Source organism: Prionailurus bengalensis, chromosome A3 (assembly GCF_016509475.1).
Source record: "Prionailurus bengalensis isolate Pbe53 chromosome A3, Fcat_Pben_1.1_paternal_pri, whole genome shotgun sequence".
NCBI lineage: Eukaryota > Metazoa > Chordata > Mammalia > Carnivora > Felidae > Prionailurus > Prionailurus bengalensis.
In genome coordinates this window covers 15,872,419-15,893,157 of record NC_057354.1, presented here as the reverse complement: position 1 = coordinate 15,893,157, position 20,739 = coordinate 15,872,419, and the positions used below count along the sequence as shown (strand labels likewise).

Sequence of the window (20,739 nt, the reverse complement as noted above, 5' to 3'; positions counted from 1 at the left end):
TCTCTCTTAAAAAGATAAAGATGATATATACATGGCAAATAAGCATGTGAAAATATGTTCCACATCATACATCACTAGGGAAATGCAAAATAAATGCAATGAGACACCACCACTTAATCCTGAGAAGGGCCAAACTCCAGAATATTGACAACCCCAGATGTTGGTGAGGACGTGTAACAACAGGAATTCTCATTCGTTGTCAAATACGGTGTCTGGAAAAAATGTCCCTCTTCCTATGTAGTGGCTTTTCACCTCCCAGTCTGCCTGACATCAGATCCCATGACCATGAGTTGTCCGCTTAATTGACTATATTACCTATTTTTGTGCCCTATCCTACAAGAGGTAAGATAAATACGTGAGAGTGATTTGGGCCACAACGGGCCGTGCAGACTTAACAAACACGTCCTAGGTGCCTGTAATCTAGCACTCTCTTTCACTTGTGTCATCACTCCTGATTTACAGCGGAGGAAACTGAACCGGAACAAGAGGACAGATGAGTTGCTCCATTTATACAGGGTTTCAAAAACAAAGGAATTATGGGGGCGCCTGGGTGGCTCAGTTGATTAAGCATCCGACTTTGGCTCAGGTCACGATCTCACGGTTTGTAAGTTCGAGCCCCACGTTGGGATCTGTGCTGGCAGCTCAGAGCTTGGAGCCTGCTTCGGGTTCTGTGTCTCCCTCTCTCTCTCTGCCCCTTCCTTGCTCATGCTCTGTCTCTCTCAAAAATAAAATAAAAACATTAAAAAAAATTTTTTTAAAGAAGTCAAAAGCCAGATGCCCATAATGCAGTATTTGAAAGTTCTGAAAGAGACTTTTAACCTACAATTCTATTCCCAGCCAAATGGAATCAAGTAGGAGGGTAAATAAAGACATTTTCAGACTTGTGAGGACAGAGAAAGTTTGTCTTTTTTTAAAAAAAAAATCTTTGGGGTGCCTGGGTGGTGCAGTCGGTTAAGCGTCCGACTTCAGCCAGGTCATGATCTCGCGGTCCGTGAGTTCGAGCCCCGCGTCAGGCTCTGGGCTGATGGCTCGGAGCCTGGAGCCTGTTTCCGATTCTGTGTCTCCCTCTCTCTCTGCCCCTCCCCCGTTCATGCTCTGTCTCTCTCTGTCCCAAAAATAAATAAACGTTGAAAAAACAAAAATTTAAAAAAAAAAAAAGTAAATAAAAAAATTAAAAAAAATCTTTGTTAAAGTATGGAGAATACATTAGCATCATGGCTATATTTGCAGGACAGAATATAATAACGTTATATTATGTTATATTTGAGCCTAAGTTAGGATATGCTTGCCTCTGCTGACAAAGCAAATAACCGCCAAACTCTCAGAGGCTTAGGACAATGAAGACTCCCATCTCACTCACACTACACGTTGACTGTATCCTGGTGGGGGTGCTCTGCTCTCCCGGGACTCAGACTAACAGACACTCTTCCACGTGGCAGGTGTGGCAGTGGGCAGGAGAGCATGCGTGTCTGTGTATGGGGTGAGAAACTCACACAGTCATTAAATGCTCCAGCCTAGGCTAACAAAGGTCACTCCCTCCCACAACCCATTGGCCAGCACCAGTCACATGGCTACACACAACTAAAAGCGGTGGGGAACTTTTGAAATCAGCCAGGCTGACAAAAGATGGAAAACAGAAGCAGGGGGGAAAGATGGCGGGAAAAATGCTGCTCATGCCTTCATCTTAGAAAGTGAAATGTCAACTCCGGAAAACAGTATGGAGGTTCCTCAAAAAGTTACAAATAGAACTACCCTATGACCCAGCAATTGCACTACTAGGTATTTATCCAAAGGATACAAAAACGCTGATTCGAAGGGGCACATGCACCCCAGTGTTTATGGCAGCACTATCAACAATAGCCAAAGTATGGAAAGAGCCCAAATGTCCCTCGACGGATGAATGGATAAAGAAGATGTGGTATATATATGTATACACACACACACACACACACACACACACACACACGGGAATAATACTCAGCCATCAAAAAGAATGAAATCTTGCCATTTGCAACAATGTGGATGGAACTAGAATGTATTATGCTAAGCACAATAAGTCAATCAGAGAAAGACAAATATATGATTTCACTCGCATGTGGAATTTAAGAAACAAAACTTATGAACATAGGGGAAGAGAAGGAAAAATAAGAGAAAAACAGAGAGGGAGGCAAACCATGAGACTTAAAAAAAAATTTAATGTTTATTTATTTTTGAGAGAGACAGAGACAGAGACAGAGAGAGTGTGTGTGAGCAGGGAAATAACAGAGAGAGAGGAAGACACAGAATTCGAAGCAGGCTCCAGGCTCTGAGCTGTCAGCACAGAGCCCAACGTGGGACTCGAACCCACAAACCGCGAGATCATGACCCGAGCCAAAGTTGGAGGCTCAACTGACTGAGCCACCCAGGCGCTGCAAGAGACTTTATTTTATTTATTTATTTTAAGAGAGACCAAGAGCATGAGTAGAGGAGGGGCAGAGGGAGAGAGAGAGAGAGAGAGAGAAAGAGAGAGAGAGAGAGAGAAAATCCCAAATAGGCTCTGCACTGTCAGTGTGGAGCCTGATGCAGGGTTCGAATCCAAGAAATCGTGGGATCATGCCCTGAACTGAAACCACGAGTCAGACGCTTAACTGACTGAGCCACTGAGCCACCCCTAAGAGACTCTTAAATATAGAGAACAAACTTAGGGTTGCTGGAAGGGTGTGGGGGGGGACAGACTAAATGGGTGATGGGCATTAAGGAGGGCACTTGCTGGGATGAACACTGGGTGTTGTATGTAAGTGATGAATCACTAAATTCTACCCCTGAAACCAATACTACACTGTACGTTAACTTGAATCTGAATCAAAGAGAGAGAGAGAGAGAGAGAGAGAGAGAGAGAGAGAGAGAAAGTGAGTTGTCAAAAGGGATTGTCCATGTGATAGAATAAGAAAATAGGGGTGCTGTTTATTGAATTTATGAGGAGAAAGGAGAAATACCAATAAATATATAAATAATCAACAGTTGGAGAAAGCACAGAGTATAAGTAAACTTTACAGACAATAAATATTGTCTAGCTATTGTTTATATTTAGGGACATAATCACCTGAAAATCAAAGTGATTAAAAGAGATTGCCCCAACGGAGTTGGGCAATGGGCATGAGAGTTTGCTTTTCATGGGAAACTCTCCTGTGCTGTTTGGTATGTTACCATGTATATGAACGTATTAGCAGGGCTCTCCAGAGAAACTGAACCAATGGATGAAAGATGTTTACAGATAGATATGGATATGTGTATATGTACATGTGTGTATACGAGACAAAGAGAGAGATTTATTGCAGGAATTGGCTCACACACCATCTCATGTCTGTAGGCTGGAGAACCAGGAAAGCCAGTGCTGGAACATTCCAGTCCAGTCCAAAGGCCCGAGAACCCAGGGAGCAGACGGTCTGAGTGTAAAGACGTGAGAACCAGAAGTGCCAGTGTCCAAGGGCAGGAGAACATGGATGTCCCAGCTCAGGCAGAAAGAGCAAATTCGCCATCAACAGATTGAGCGATCCCTGCCCCTCCCTCCCAACACTGGTGATCTTTACTCAGTCTACTGATTCAGATGCTAATCATTTCCAAATACACCCTTGCAGACATACCCAGAAATAACATTTACCAGCTCTCTGGGCATCCCTTAGCCCAGCCAGGTTGACACATAGAACTCACCATCAGAATGAACTACATTTTGTTTCAAATAACATAGTTTTGGAGGTTGTACATCCCAGTTCACCATTGGGCAACTCTCCTAGACTTCAGGTCCCTTTTCTATAAAGTGGGGTAAGATTTTATGAGGACTACATGAAATCACGTATGGCAAGAGGTGGGCATAGTGCCTGACACGTAGCACATGCTGGTTACATGGCGACACATCACGGACATCAGGTCCAGATTGACTCTGTGTGCAAGAGATTTGAGCCCTGAGCCTTGATGGAGAAGGTTCTGGGAGACCATCCAAACCACCTGCTTCTGCAGGTTGGGCACGGGTGGCCTGGTCTTATCTGCAGCTACACGAGGAGTCAGTCCCCAGGACCAGGACTAGAACGGCCTCCTGTCTTCCAACCCCAGGCCCTGCCGGCCACCCCTGTGGTCTCTGAATCAGAACTGCATTTGGCCCTGGACATAGAGAAAGAGCCTTTGGGAGGAAAGGGATTATTTCCTCCAGTGCAAATTGTTTCTTTTTGTGCTGGCAAGTCCAAGGTGTTCTGACAAAGGTCAAAAGTATTTATTTTCTTTAATACTGGAGGGGTCAGAGTGAGTACAGACAAGGATGAGCCAAAGTGGGGAAAGGAGAAAGGGGGGAGGGTGTCAACTTTGAGAGCTGAAAAAGCTTCTTATCACAGGCAATGGCTGTTTTGGGGGCACAGACACAACTCCTGGTTTTCTATTAAAAACAGCAGAAATTACAATGGGGGAAAATTAAGAAATCATTAAATACAGACGAATGCGGTCAAAGCCACTCTCCCATCTAGTCCTGCCCACCTCCCGATTATCTCTTCCTGCTCCCTACCCACATGTGACACCTGAGCCCTGAGCTTTGCCGCTCTGCTGGGCTCCTGACCACTGCACTCCCCTATGCCATTCCCTCTGACTGGCTCGCCCAACCCCAGTTCCCTGGCTAGTTGGGCCCTTCCTCTAGGACTCAGGTCAGGCGTCCTCTCCTCCTCAAAGACCACTCTGCCAGCTCTTCTTCTGTGTACCCATCACATCACATCTTGGCATCTTAACACTTATCAAGCTGTGTCGAAATCGCCCAAACTCCCATCTGTCTTTCCAATTGGACTGGAGATCACACACTGGACCCTCAGACTCAGATCTGGCATTCAGAGAGAATTATGTTTTACTTGCTTGGCCTGTACTTTTTTGGGCCCACATGGTGTTTTTAAAAAATTTTTTTGCATTCATTGCCAAAAATTGCGCAAAAAAAATTTTTTTTTCAGTTTCTGGCTTCTCTTGAACAAACTGGAAATCCAGTAAGACGGGTACAGTTCTCCACCCTTGTGGTAGTGGCCCCCTTCGGATAGAGCACTGTTTATTTCTCCACAGTCCCCACCATGCTCTATTGTCTCTGCATTTAAGCCTCATCTCAGAGCCATTTGTCATAACTCTTGCAATATTGTGGGGTTTTTTTTTGTTTGTTTTTTTTACAGTGGGAGAAGAAAATAAAATATTTCTCTTACCCATGTTCCTTATTCACACCTGGTCCACTTCCCTCATTTATGTCACCAGACTAGACCCTGTAGGTACCTTGGCTTTCCACCCTTGTACCAGGAGCTCCTTGAAAACAAACAAGATTGGGGGGGGGGGGCGGTGCCTGGGTGGCTCAGTCGGTTGAGCGTCCGACTTCAGCTCAGGTCATGAACTCACTGATTGTGAGTTCGAACCCCGCATTGGGCTCTGCGCTGACGGCTCGGAGCCTAGAGCCTGCTTCGGATCCTGTGTCTCCTTCTCTCTCTGTTGCTCTCCCGCTTTCTCCCTCTCAAAAACAAATATTTTTTTTAAATAAAAAAAAAAGAAAACAAACAAGATGTTTGTTCATCTCTGTCACTCCAACAGCAAGCACAGTGCCTGGCTCAGAGTAGGGAACCATGAATGCAACTCTTGCTGTTAGAAGAGAATCCCCCTGAGCCACCCATTCAACAAATTTTACTGAGTCCATCTGTGTGTCCCTTTCCCTAACTTGGTGTTCTCTCTCTTTACCTTCAGAGTCCTGGATCCTCTCGGAATCCCCAAATAATTAAAACTTCTCTGCAGATTCATTGGGTATTTCTCACAAGACCTTGCTCTTCGCAATTACATCAGAGAAGATCATAAGAACCATTGATGGGTAGTGGTAGTATTTTTATCAGTAATAAATAGTTATCATTTATTGAGAGCTTCCCACGTACCAGGCACTGTATATCCATTTCCTCAAACAACAACCCTGTGTGGTGACCTTCAGGAAAGCACATTCATTCACTCACGGTTCTGGAGCAGGTGCAAGAAGACTTGAGGTGGGCAGCCTCTGTCCCAACCACAGAACTGGACTTCGCCCGGGTCCTGGGCTGGTGGCTTCCAGGCGTGCCTCCTGGCATGACCAGAAGACCTGCGAAATGACTCCGGTCCGGGGCTCCTGACTCCAGGCCAGCTAACTGTCTCCTCCCAAGCACTTTGACACCTCCTTTATGGATTCTTTCTTCTTTCTCCTACACGGCAGTTTTAACCAGCCCAGGGACCAGTTGTTCTGCCCTCAGATCGGTAGCCCTGGGGAAGGCCTGCAGACGGCCTCTAGAAGCACCTCAGCTGCTCCTGCAGAGGGACCACTGCCTCCTGATTCTGTTCAGTCATATTATGTACTTCTTCCGCTTTATTAAAGCTGCCTCCTTTCCGAACGAGTTGGCACAAGCCCAATAGTAGTGCCTAAAACTTTTCATTTCAAAATCCAGAATCGTATTTTTCTTCCTTCCTGCCTGCCTCTCTCTCTGTCCCACCCTCTCTCTCTCTCTCTCCCTCTCTGTCTTGTTTGCTTCTTAGTCACCATGATGTTTTAGAAGAGATTTAAAGCCACTCTTTGGCTGGAGTAAGTGCTCAGGAAGCATTTAAGACAAAGAGATGAAAGAATAAATGATAGAACAGTCAGCACTTGGTAAATGGTTGGTGAAGGAGAATCAAATGAGATAATGCATGGAAAACTGATGTATACAATCTGTCAATGGTGGACCTTGTAACCAAGCTGGACGAGACTGCAGCCTTATCCGCTGGCGCCATCTGCTGGAAACAAGATAGCACAACAGGTCCGTTTCCGCTTTACTCAGGTATGGGGACGCCGGCTTCTGGAAACGCCCACAAAGGGCTGAGTGAAAAGGGAAGAATACATTTCGGCAAAACCTAGTATGGGCCAGGTAGCGTGCTAAGGGTTTCACACTGCTTTCCATGCATTATTTCTCTTCATCCTCTACTATCATTAGAAGAGGCAGATGCTATTATTATTGCATCTTTAGAGATGAAAAACCTGAGACTTTCAGAGGTTTACAGCAGATTCACGAAGTCTAAAGCCACATAGCTAGTGGGTATTTGAGATAACACTCGAACCCAGCTCTGTGTGACTTAGGAGCCTTGTGGTTTTGGTTCCTCAGGAATTAAGACCCCAACGGGGAGACGTGCATGCAGCAAGTTTCCTGCAGTGTGCTCTCAAGGTGACAGGTGGAAGCGAAAAGTCAAACTGCAATGCAGCCTCATCAGAGGTCTCAGCTGACGCCCACCCTGCGGGGAGTGGGGAGGAGTATAGAGGCGGGATGGCAGGGAGGCTGGACCTTGGGGCTCCCACTTCATACAGTCATTGGATGCAGTACTCGGGCTGGGTTGTGCTCTTCAGCCAAGGGCAAGTCTCCAAGAGGGACTCAGTTGAGTACTGTCAGCGGCCAATGCTCCCAGCAGATGAGGGAATAAGTGCCTCAGTATTAGAGCGGAGGATCTGGGCAGCATGCCACAGTGTCCACTACAGAGCCCGGGCACCTATCTTACCTGCATCACTGCTCAAATAAGGGCAACAGCTGGTAGGCAGACAACGTCAGTGTCATAGATAGTGGGAGGGGGATTTAAAGCGTGAAAGTGGTTCTGCCCACCAATCGCTCAATGCACCTGTGACTCAGGCCATGCCTGCCATCCAGCTGCAATAACCAATGTACTTTGACCAATTCATACGGAAATACTATATAGATTATTTCATGGGTTCCAAACCATTAATAAAGAAGTAAAATGCAATGTGCAACTAGCTGGACAAGTGAAGTGGTTGATGATGGATTTCTTGACATCCTTAAATAAGAAACAGAAGGACTGGGTGCCACAAACTGACTAATGCATAAATGTAACTGATTTTTTACAAAAAAATCACTTTGTGGTAAATCAAATTGTGTAAAGACATTTCAGTCTTTCCCCCATGCCACCTTCATAGAAGGAGTGGGGTTTTTATGTTGGAGACTGGTGGGCTTGTTCATTCTACTTCTTTAGCTTGGTGGAGAGCAGTGCATGGTTTCCCCCACCCACTGACAATAGACTTGACCATGTATGTGATTTGCTTTTCCCAGTGGGATGTTAGCAGTTTTGACACAAGCAGAGGCTTGCAATGTTGACCTTGCATGGTTAATCTTGCCCTCTTGTGCTTCTGCAATCCCAGAGAACATGGCCTGGCTAGGCTGCTAATCTAAAGATGAGAGACACCTAGAGCAGATCTTGACCTAGTCTACAGCTTGGAGCCACGCCCAGGCAAGCCTCACTGAGCCCAACCTAGATCAGTCAACCTACAGAAGTATACATGAAAATCAATGATGGTTGTTTTATACTACTGAGATTGGAGATGGCTCGTTATGAAGCAATAGCTGATTGACACATGTTCAAGAGTTGTAGAGGATAACACACATGGATATCTCAAGAATAATTTCAACTGTACATGATCTTTCTTCAAGAACTGTCTTTAGGGGCGCCTGGGTGGCTCAGTCGGTTAAGCGTCCGACTTCAGCTCAGGTCATGATCTCACGGTCTGTGAGTTTGAGCCCCACATCGGGCTCTGCGCTGACAGCTCAGAGCCTGGAGCTTGCTTTGGATTCTGTCTCCTTCTCTCCCTGCCCCTCCCCACGTGTGCTCTGTTTCTCTCTCAAAAATAAATAAATACTTTTTTTAATTAAAAAACAAAGAACTGTCTTTACACTTAATCTCCATGTAGGATGAGACTCAGGTACTTAAACATGGAACAAATTGGGCCACACATTTTTCTTAGCATCTGTGGCAGAGACCATTAAATGTCCCCTAATAAATGTCTCTCTTTCTTCTACAAAGCAATGAGAAGTTCTATCCAAAATCTGTGTAGGTCCTCCAAAGGGTGACACTAATGTCTACTAGATATGGCCATGAGGATATTGGACAAGGCAGAGTTCTCCTGAGAGAAGAGCCAGGGGTCACAGAGGTCACAGGACAGGGACATTCCTCCCAGGTTAGCAGGACCAACTCACCTACCACAAAAAGATGATTTTATAATTCCTGGGATCTGAGTAGTATTTAGAGATCATCTCCCTTGTACCTAGGTACATGGTCCCCCAAATGAATGCTAATCTTCCCAGCTTCCCTTAGAGCTAAGTAGGGCCATGTGGCTGACTTTTGCCAAATAGATATAGATCAGATAATCACATTGCAGATTCTAGAACCTTCATCAAGAGACAGCTGTGTTGCACCCAATACCTCCACCATCCCCCTGGGGTCTCTCTTTTCCTTTTGGCTTGGATGCAGACATAATGTCAGGAGTTGGAGCAGCTATTTTGGAACATGAGGTGAGCTTGGAAATAGCAGCTATGTGCAATGAAGCAACAAGATTAAAGGTGCCTAAGTCCTAGAAGACTTCATGGCACAAATCAATGCCAAACTTCTTGTCTCCAACTTTTTTTTTTAATGTTTATTTTTGAGAAAGAGAGACATAGCTTGAGTGGGGGAGGGGCAGAGAGAAAGGGAGACACAGAATCCGAAGCAGTCTCCAGGCTGAGCTGTCAGCACAGAGCCTGACACAGGGCTCGAACTCATGAATTGCAAGATTGTGACCTGAGCCTGGCATCTCTTTTATTCAGACAAACCTAACCCTAACTGATACAGCATCCAACTATTGACAATTCATAGTCCCAACATTTAATTAGAAGGAAAAAGATCTTTTCTCTGTTGTAACTGTTAGTAGAAACAACAGCACTCTAAAAATGTATATCTGGGGGCACCTGGGTGGCTCAGTCAGTTAAGCGTCCGACTTTGGCTCAGGTCGTGATCTCGTGGTCTGTGAGTTTGAGCCCTGCATCGGGCTCTGTGCTGACAGCTTAGAGCCCAGAGCCTGCTTTGGGTTCTGTGTCTCATTCTCTCTTTGCCCCTCCCCCACTTGTGCTCTGTCTCTGTCTTGCAAAAGTAAATACATGTAAAAAAAAAAAATTAAAAATGTATATCTGGAAGTGGTTCAACATGCTGGAAGAAAAGAGCAGACTGGAGTTGGAACACCCAAGTTCTAAACCCAGCACTGTTGCTGATGAACTGTGTGATCTGCCATTTTCTTTCCACTGGGAAACTGAGGAGTTTGGAATAGGAAGCAGAATCATCAATAAACAGAGGAAAAGATGCTTACCTTCACTAGTAAAAGAGAAATGCAAATTAAGACAAGTAGATACAATTTCACACCAATCAGACTGGCAAAATCAAAAAGCCTAATAATTCCAGGTGCTGATGTAGATATGGGAAAACAGGGATTTTCATACAATGCTGGGGGAACTGTAACTTGGTACCATCAATGAAAATTAATCATTTGTGGTAAAGCTGAAAAACGTGCCTATCGGGGCGCCTGGGTGGCGCAGTCGGTTAAGCGTCCGACTTCAGCCAGGTCACGATCTCGAGGTCCGTGAGTTCGAGCCCCGCGTCAGGCTCTGGGCTGATGGCTCAGAGCCTGGAGCCTGTTTCCGATTCTGTGTCTCCCTCTCTCTCTGCCCCTCCCCCGTTCATGCTCTGTCTCTCTCTGTCCCAAAAATGAATAAACGTTGAAAAAAAACAATTAAAAAAAAAAGTGCCTATCTTGTGATGCAGCAGCTCGACTTCTAAATATATACCCTGGAGACACTCTCCCAAGTGTGTCCCAGGAGATGCTCTAGTATGTTTGCTGCCGCATTGAGGAAACAGCCCATAATCTCAACGTGTGTTACAGAGATAAGTTAGGTAAGTGCGTTGTGATATATTCAGGCAATGGAATACTATCACAACAGTGAAAATGAACCATATCTTTGTTCAGGTCTTGAACCCCTAATGCTGAGTGATAAAAGCAAAGTACACAGTGATACATATGACAAGATGGCATTGATGTAAGAAAGTTTAAACCCACAAAGCAATTCTACATATTGTTCCTGGGTATACACATATGTGATAAAACTATTAAAACATGGTAGGAAAAGATATGTGACCAATTCCTGACAGTGGGTCCCCCAGAGAAATAAAATGGGGAAGGAAGGAATTTCAACTTTATGTGCAATGTTCCATATCTTGGGTGCCTGGGTAGCTTAGTCTATTCAGCATCTGACTCTTGATTTCGGCTCAGTTCACGGTCTCACAGTTTCAAGAGTTTGAGTCCCACATCGGGCTCCATGCTGACAGTGTGGAGCCTGCTTGGGATTCTCTCTCTCCCTCTCTCTCCCTCTCTCAAAATAAACATTAAAAAAATCTTTAAAAAAACCCAAAACAATGTTCCATTTCTTTACTATAAAATTAGAAGCAGGGTGCCTGGGTGGCTCAGTCGATTGAAAGTCCAACTTCGGCTCAGGTCATGAGTTTGAGTTCGAGCCCCAAGTTGGGCTTTGTGCTAATAACGAGGAGCCTGCTTTGGATTCTCTGTCTCCCTCTCTCTCTGCCCCTCCCCTCCTTTCAAAAATAAACATTAGACAAATAAATAAATACGGGGCGCCTGGGTGGCTCGGTCGGTTAAGCGTCCGACTTCAGCCTAGGTCATGATCTCGTGATTCGTGAGTTTGGACCCGCATCAGGCTCGGTGCTGATGGCTCGGAGCCTGGAGCCTGCTTCCAGATTCTGTGTCTCCCTTTCTCTCTGCCCCTCCCTTGCTCATGCTCTGTCTCTCTCTGTCTCTCAAAAATAAATAATATTTAAAATTTTTTTGAAAATAAATAAATAAATAAAATTAGAAGCAAAACTGACGAGATTTGTCACATTACTGTCTTAGGATTTTGTGTTTAAACTTTTGAAGTTATAAATGAAAATGAAAGAATCTGAATGAAATGATACCTAAGGTCTCATTCAGCCCTAAATTTATATGCACAAAACACATATGAAGCATGGTACAATATACAAAGAATACATCAGTTGGAGGTCTTTCAGTTATGAGTAACCAACACACACACACACATCACACCAACAACAAAATTGTCTGAAGCAAAGGCTCATGTTACCAAATACTCATGTGTAGCCTCAGGTAAGGCTTGATCCAGGACTCAAAAGATGCCACCACATCCATTTCTCGGCTTTTCCTCCCCACTGGCCCAGAAACGATTACACAACGGCTGAAGCAGTCTCTGGCTTTACATGTACCCATCACAGAGTCCAGGGAAGAAGAGATCATCTGTGTCCCTAAATTATCAGCACAAGTCCTTGCTAATAATTAGGACAATGCAAATTAAAAATGCACTTTTTAAAATCGGGGGCCTGGTGGCTCAATCAGTGAAGGGTCCGACTCTGGCTCAGGTCATGATCTCACTGTTCGTGAGTTTGAGCCCTGCATTGGGCTCTGTGCTGACAGCTCAGAGCCTGGAGCCTGCTTCAGATTCTGTGTCTCCCTCTCTCTCTCTGCCCCTCCCCCTCTCGCTGTCTCCCTCTATTTCAAAAATAAATATTTTAAAAATGCACTTTTTATTTTTTTATTCTATTTTTTTATTCCATTTATTTTTAAAATTTACATCCAAGTTAGTTAGGATATAGTGCAACAATGATTTCAGGAGTAGATTCCTTAATGCCCCTTACCCATTTAGCCCATCCCCCCAACCCCTCTGCAACCCTCTGTTCTCTGTATTTAAGAGTCTCTTCTATTTTGTCCCCCTCCCTGTTATTATATTATTTTTGCTTCCCTTCCCTTATGTTCATCTGTTTTGTATCTTAAATTCCTCATATGAGTGAAGTCCTATGATATTTGTCTTTCTCTGACTAATTTCGCTTAGCATAATACCCTCTAGTTCCACCCACATAGTTGCAAATGGCAAGATTTCATTCTTTTTGATTGCCGAGTAGTACTCCATTGTGTGTGTGTGTGTGTGTGTGTGTGTGTGTGTGTGTGTGTGTATACACACCACATCTTCTTTATCTATTCATCCAACTATGGACATTTGGGCTCTTTCTATACTTTGGCTATTGTTGATAGTGCTGCTATAAACATTGGGGTGCATGTGTCCCTTCGAAACAGCACATCTGTATCCCTTGGATAAATACCTAGTAGCACAATTATTGGGTCGTAGGGCAGTTCTATTTTTAATTTTTTGAGGAATCTCCATAATGTTTTCCAGGTGGCTGCACCACTTTTTAAAATAAAAAATATATATTAAAAAATGCACTTAAAAAAAATTAATCTGTATCCAACGTGGGACTTAAACTCACAACTCTGAGATCACGAGTCACATGCTCTACCAACTGAGCCAGACAGGTGCCCCCAAAATGCACTTTTAAGTACTATTTTTTGCTTATGATACTGGCAAACAATTAAGTCATTCCTGTACTGTGGGTAGGAGAATGGTGTGGGTATCTTCTATTTGGTCCTCCAGATTGGCTCCCTGTCCTCTCTTCCTCTTCTGTGTCCTAGGGGACAGGCGTGCATTGGCTACAACAACAGATTACCTGGCCCTCTGTTATCTGGTTCAGGTCAGCCCAGTAGAAGATCAGAGGGAAAAGAGTGATTTGAGGCATTTATTCCCTTCACTCCCTCTTTGTGGGTCCATATTGGGCTGGCTTCACCCATCCCTTCACACGACTCTCCTCCCTGTTCTCCTCCCCGCTCTCTCACTTTGCTCCTGCTGGCCCAGGAGTGGTGATAGCCCAGTTGTTACCAGCCCCGGGGGTACTGTGCTGTTCTTTGTAAACAGTCCTTCTTTATTAAACTCTCTTTGGAATTCTCCTATGAGTGTGCCATATTAGGATACAGAGAGAAAACTGGCATAGAACATCCACTTCTCTGTACCCGCCCTAGACAAAACCTTGCACATATACAAAAAATTAGAGACAATTTAAACATTTTCAAACGAGGAAGCTGCTAAATAACTATAGTACATCCATATTATGACATATGATACAGCTGTTTAAAAAGGAGATGGATCTATTTGCCTAACACAGGAAGACTTCTAAGACATATTTTTGCACGCAGAAAGTAAGGCTCAGTACCATAATAAATTATATTAAAATGATACCTATTCGTATAGTTTTATGAACCCTATAAAACTACAGGAAAATTGTCACTGCCCCGCCCTGTAGCAGGACTACACATCCCCACCCTACTGAAGTCAGGTTTGGCCATACGATTTGCTTTGACCATGGAAATGTGAGTGAACATGACAGGATACTTCCAAGCAGAAGCTTTAAAAGCTTCTACCATTCTTTCTTCTCCCTCTGCCATGAGATAGGCACATCCTGGCTGCTTCTTCACTTATGTCCAGAGAAAACGGCTGAAGCCAACCCATGACAAACATGTAAGGATCGAGAAATAAACCTTTGTTGTTGTAAGGCACTAAGATTTTAAGGATGTTTATTACTGCAGCATAACCTGACCTACCGTGACTAATGCAAGCTGCTATATAATTGCTACTTGGTTACTTTCTGGGGAGGCGAAATGGCACTGAGGGTGGTGATCACAGGGGACTTTCACTTTTAATCTTTAATATTTTAATTTTCTTACAATGGAAGCATATCCATGCATCACCACGTAATAAAAATACATGATTGAAAATGAATACAGCAGGTGTTTTCTTAAAATTCAGGGCTAAAAAAAATATCATTCTTAAAATACACGCACAAACACCCAACAAATTAATGGTTCTTGTTGCCCAGCTGGCACTCTGAAGAAACAGACTGAAGGCGGATAGCTCTGTGAACTTCCCAAGGCTAGAGGAAGCACTGCAGCATGACATGCCTTGCCACTTTCCCTGCAGGTAGAAATCTGCAAAACCTACACACGCTGTGAAACTTATTTCTGGTTCAGTTATCATGAAATTGAAATAGACTCATAATTTTTTTTTTTTAGGTTAATGATGCCTGCCTTTCCAGTGACCTTATTTATATGAGAGCAAAGGTGATTATATGACCAAAATTCAATTCAGAACTCTAGTCTCCTGGCACAGTCAACTCTTATGTGGCTCTTAGTGAGAGCCATGGGAGCTCTGTTTCTGATTACACCTATAGATCTAAGTCCGGAATTCAGCCTTGGTTCCATTAAAACAAAAGCCAAAATGGGGTGGATGGATATCAAAGACCTCATGTGAGTTGACATGTCGTAGACTACCCCACAATTTCAATTTCTTATTCAAGCCAGACAACAGCTCTCTGATCCTTGAGCTCTACTTTTGAAACAAATGTCAATGGCCAGCCTCTACCATCCAGTGCCCAGTCCCCAGCTTCACGTGGTCAGGAAGTTACGGTGGCAGCAGGAGTAGCTGTAACAACCCTGACCTCTCAATCACAGCTGTGATGACTTTGAAACAAGAGTTGTCCCTTCCCTCCCTGTCACCCCATCCCTGCCCTCCCCAAGTTGGAAATGCCAGATCTCTCAATGAGTCTACAAGCACCTAATTTCCGATATTAAATTCCTTTCTGCTTAAAATATTTAGAGTGGTTTCTGCCTCTGTCTCCTACAAAAAATTCTGACTAAATACAGGTTGGAAGATGATATTCAGAAAGTAGACCCAAATACACAAACACTAAAGAAAAATAAGAGAGGGAAAAAAAACAATATTAGAAAATCATTCCAAGAGTTCAGCTATCTGAATCATTAGGAGTTCCAGAAAGTGAAGACACAGCAAATAGGGAGATGGGAGGAAAGACATCACCAAAGGAAGAATTCACAAAAATATCCCAGAGCTGGGGGCATCTGGCTGGCTTAGTCAGCTGAGTGACCAACCCTTGGTTTTGGCTCAGGTCATGACCTCACTGGTTGTGAGATCAAGCCCTTCATCGGAACCTGTGCTGACAGTGCAGAGCCTGCTTAGGATTCTTTCTGTCCCTCTCCTGCTCACACTCTCTCTCTCTTTCAAAATAAATAAACATTTAAAAAAAAAATCCAAGAGCTGAAGGAAATGGGGTTTCAAATGGAAAGAGATCATTGAGAAATAATTAGACATTATGTACATCTTCATATGATGCAATAGGAAATACACAACCCCACCTGTAAAATATTCTTGTCAAAAACTGAACTGGAATCTAATACAGGACATTCAAGGTATTGTATCACATTTTTAAAACACCACAAAGGTCCAATCAGACAAATTCAGACTGTGAGACATTCTACAAAATAATTTACCCAGTTTCTTCAACAAATCAATTGTAAAAAAAAAAAAAAAAAAAAGAAAAAGAAAAAAAGAAAGAAAGAAAGAAAGAAAGAAAGAAAGAAAGAAAGAAGGAAAGAAAGAAAGAAAGAAAAAGGAGGAGGAGTAATTGTTACAGATTCAATGAGAATTAGCAACTAAATGCAATGGGTAGACCTTGAATCTGGACTTAAGTAGGCCAGTGTAAAAGAAGTCATTTTTGAGACAATGAGGGAATATCAAACATGGACTGTGTGTGTGTTAATTTCCTGAAGTGTGATCATGGAATTGTTATTTCATTATTCATTTTTAAATTCTCATCTGTTAGAACTACATACTTAGGTATCTACAAAGGCAAGGATGTAGTATCTGGGACTTGCTGTAAAATCCTGCTGCTAATAGTAAGAAGGATAGACTGAAGAGTAAAATAAAGCTGGGTGATGGGTATATGGAGATTATTGTACTACTCTCTCAACTTTTGTGTTTGCTTGAAAATTGTCATAATAAAAAGTGAAAGAAAGGAAGAGAGGATGGATGGAGGGAAAAAGGAAAGAAAAGGAAGGGTGGGGAAGGGAAGAGGAGGAAGGAAGGAAGGGAGGAAGGAAGGAAGGAAGGAAGGAAGGAAGGAAGGAAGGAAGGCAAGCCACTGGGTGTCTCAAGGCTGTTAACCATGAAATTTCAGAGTAATAGGAACAAAAAGAAACTTTGGAGAAACAAACTAGGTTCTTACTTTGTACATCCATGTAAGAATGGCTGAAATAAAAAACAAAACAAAACAAAAACAACAAGACCTAACAATACCAAATGCTGACATGGATATGAAGCATCAGGCACTCTCTTTCACTACTGGTGGAAATTGAAAATGGTACAGCCACTTTGGAAGATGGTTGATAATATTTTACAAAGCTAAACATAGGTTTAACATGTGATTTAGCAATCGTGCTCCCGGTATTCACCCAAATGAGCTGAAAACTTACGTCCACACAAACACCCAGATAAGGAGGTTTACAGAATTTTTTCTTCTCTCTCTCTTTTTTTTTTTTAAGCTTATTTATTTTGAGAGAAGGAGAGGAGCAGAGAGAGAGAGGGAGAGAGAGAATCCCAAGCAGGCTCCCCACTCTCTCAGTGCGGGACTCGATCTCAGATCATGCCCTGAGCCAAAACCAAGAGTCAGATGCTTGACTGACTGAGCCACCCAGGGGCCCTGGTTTATAGCAGTTTTATTCTCAACTGTTGGAAACTGAATCAAGATCTCTGTCCCTCAGTAGGTGTATCTGTTTGCTAAGACTGCTGTAACAAAGCCCCACAAAGTGGATGGCTTCAAACAACCAAATTTATTCTCTCACAGTTCTACAGGTTAGAGGTCTGAAAACCTGGTGTCAGCAGGGCCATGCTTACCTGGGACTCTGGGTAAATCCCTTCCTGCCTCTTCCTAGTGTCAGGCAGTGGTTACAAGTCCTTGGTGTTCCTTGGCTTGTGGCTGCCTCACCCCAATCGCTGTCATCACATGGCCTGTTCCTCTTTTTAGAAGGACATCCGTCATATTGGATTAAAGTCCACCCTGATGACTTCATCTTAACTAGATTACACCTGCAAAGGCTTGTCCAGATAAGGCCACAGTTCATAGGTACCAGGGACTAGGACTTCTACATTTCTTTTTGGAAGATGGGAGTTGAGGGGTACCTGGGTGGCTCAGTGGGTTAAGCATCTGCCTTTGGCTCAGGTCATGATCTCATAGTTTGTGGTTTCCAGCCCTGCATTGGGCTCTCTGTTGTCAGTGCAGAACCTGCTTCAGATCTTCTGTCCCCTTCTCTCTCTCTCCCTCCCCCACTCCTGCTCTCTCTCTCAAAAAATAAACATTAAAAAGAGTTTTTTTTTTTTTAAAAAGGGGGCACCTAGGCAGCTTGGTTCGTTGGGTGTCCGACTTTGGCTCAGGTCATGATCTCACAGCTCTTGACTTCAAGCCCCGCGTCAGGCTCTGTGATGACAGCTCAGAGCCTGGAGCCTGCCTCACATTCTATGTCTCCCTCTCTTTCTGCCCCTCCCCTGCTCACACACTGTCTCTCTCTCCCTCTGAAAAATAAATAAACATTAAAAAAATTAAAAATAAAATAAAAGACACGAGTCAATCCATAAGCAGGTGAATGGAAAAAATGTACGTTCATACAATGGCATATTACTCCGTGATAAAAAGAAATGAACCATCAAGCCATAAAACGACATAGAGGGACCTTAAATCATATTGCTTAGTGCAAGAGTCCAGTCAGGAAAGGTGACACTCTTAGGATTCTAACGATATGACATCTGGAAAAGGCAAAATTAAAACAAAGCGTAAAAGAGAAGTGATTGCCAAGGAATTGGGGTGAGGGCGGGGGGTGAGTGTCAAGTAAGTGAATAGTTGGGTTTTTGTAGGGTTTCTTTTGTCTTTTAAAATTTTTTCATTTTAGCCTAAATGTTATTTACTGGAAAGAGCAGAGAGAGTACAGTCCCTCTAGGGACAGGAAGGAACAAAACAAGGTGCAATTCTGCCTCCTGTTCAGCATCTTCTCTGGCTGGCCCACTGGGCATAAGGCACAGCGGAGTTTTTTGTTTTTTTAGTGTTTGTTTGTTTGTTTGTTTGTTTTTGAGAGACAGAAGAGAGAGAGAACACCGGGGAGAGGCAGAGAGAGAGGGAAACACAGAATCCCAAGCAGGCTCCATGTCATTAGTGCAAACGCCTGACACTGGGGTTGAAGTCACAAACTGTGAGATCATGACCCGAGCCAAAATCAAGTCAGAAGGACTCTTGATCGCCTGAGCCACCCGGGTGCCCCGGCACAGGGGGGTTTAAGGCAGTGAAACTGTTCTGTAGGAGATAGCAATGGTAGATACAGATATCTGCATTTGTCAAAATTAATTGAACTGTACAAAATAAATGAGCCCTAATGTAAACTATTGCATTAATAACATATCAGTATTGGTACATTGATTGTAACTAATGTACAACACTAGCTTGTTAATGTTAGGGGAAATGGGGAGGGGCAGAGATTGGGTGTATGGGAACACTGTCCTTTTTAATCTTTCTGTGAACCTGAAACTGCTCTACACCAATAGCCTATTAATTAAAAAAAAATCCTTTATAGAATCTAAGGCTCAAGTATCTTCCCTTTCAAAAAGTCTTTCCTGCTCTCCCACCAACCCAAGATGGATTGTGCCTTTCTCTCAGGCTCCCAAAATATCCTGGGCTTCATCTGCCACGTTGTATTTCAGTATCTGTTTGTCTGTCAATAGCTGTGGTTTGTTGACCTCTGGCCTCGAATGCAGAGATGATGAAAGCAGGGAATCCATGCAACCTGGTAGCAGACACTCAGGGGTGCCTGGCAAAAGGCACTTCGGTTCCCTCAACGCACTGATGACGTCATTTGGGTATAATTATCATGAGCCCTCTGCCCCACTAAGGCATTTTCTGAATGGGGGCAGAAGCCACAGTCAGATTACATTGCATTATTTCAACCTGAGCCAATCTCTAGATTACTGATCTTTTTTTGGTTTGCCAAAGATGGATCCCCATGGAGAAGTTTTTGCACTGGAAACTCTTCTGGGGTTCAAACCCTGCGGTTTTAACATCAAATCCGTGCTGTTTACATGACACAACACTCTCTTTCAATCTTGCTCATATTAAAAGTGTAGGGGTCACTGGCACAAATGCCTACATGCAGATACATAACTGAGAAAAGCAGACTCAGGTCGGGAGGGGACCCTGGCACTTTGAAAAGTCTCTGACCTAGAATGGACAGCCACTCCTTGGCTTCGGCCCATTGTTGCCACACAGGAATGTGAACGCAGTCCTGCCAGATGGAGTACTGATGCAGATTTCTGTTCACACGGAAATTTCTGTCTTTAAAAAATGTTGGCAACTAACACAAATGGTTTAGAAATACTGGAGCTGGCATATCGGGAGGATAGGGCATCATCCCGCTGAAATGGGGTTTTATCATGGAGGGGAAAGAGCAGGGAAAGGGAGAACCTTGACTGTCACCTGTCACACTCAAGGCGCTTATCAATAGTCTTCCAGGTCTGAGTAACCACCAAAGGATTTAAGCAAGAAAGGGAAGATAAGAATGGCATTTCTTAAAGATCACTTTGGCAGTTGATGGGGGCAGGGCTGAGGGTAGGGTGGTGAGTTAGAAGTCTGTAGCATTCAGCTAAGTAAGGGTAAAGGAGAGATGACAAAGGCCTATTTACTTTGTTCTTTCTCCTACCAGACTGTAAACTCCAAGACAGCAAGGCCCGTCTGTCTCATGCTTGCTCTGTCTCCAGCACAGAGCACAAAGCCTGCTCAGTAAATATTTGTTAAAAGAATGAATGAAAGGGAGGGAGAAGAGGTGAAAGACGTTCTGGAGAACTGAGTTCAATGGGAGTGGGGGCTGTAGAGGCCTGTTTCCTTCCCTTAAGCTTTCCCTAGGAGGCTTGGGAAGGGCGTGTCTCAACGAAGAGATCACAGAGACCCGCTTCAAAAAAAGAACCAAGGACTTGGCCGGTTCCAGTCCTGGTCCGGGCCACAAAAGAGCAAAATGGTAAGTACCGTTAAAGGGCTAAAGGGAAGATTAAGCGAAAATTGAGGGAAAAGCAATTTCTGTCCTTCCCTAGGTCCAGTATTCCCAAAACACATGGCGAAAGGGGACTG

At 43.8% G+C, this 20,739-nt stretch overlaps 1 long non-coding RNA gene across 4 annotated transcripts in view; it reads right to left on the bottom strand.

The window, feature by feature from the left end:
* The window catches only part of LOC122496227, a 33,973-nt gene that overhangs the window by 12,844 nt on the left and 390 nt on the right, over nt 1–20,739 (bottom strand). The window lies entirely within an intron of this gene.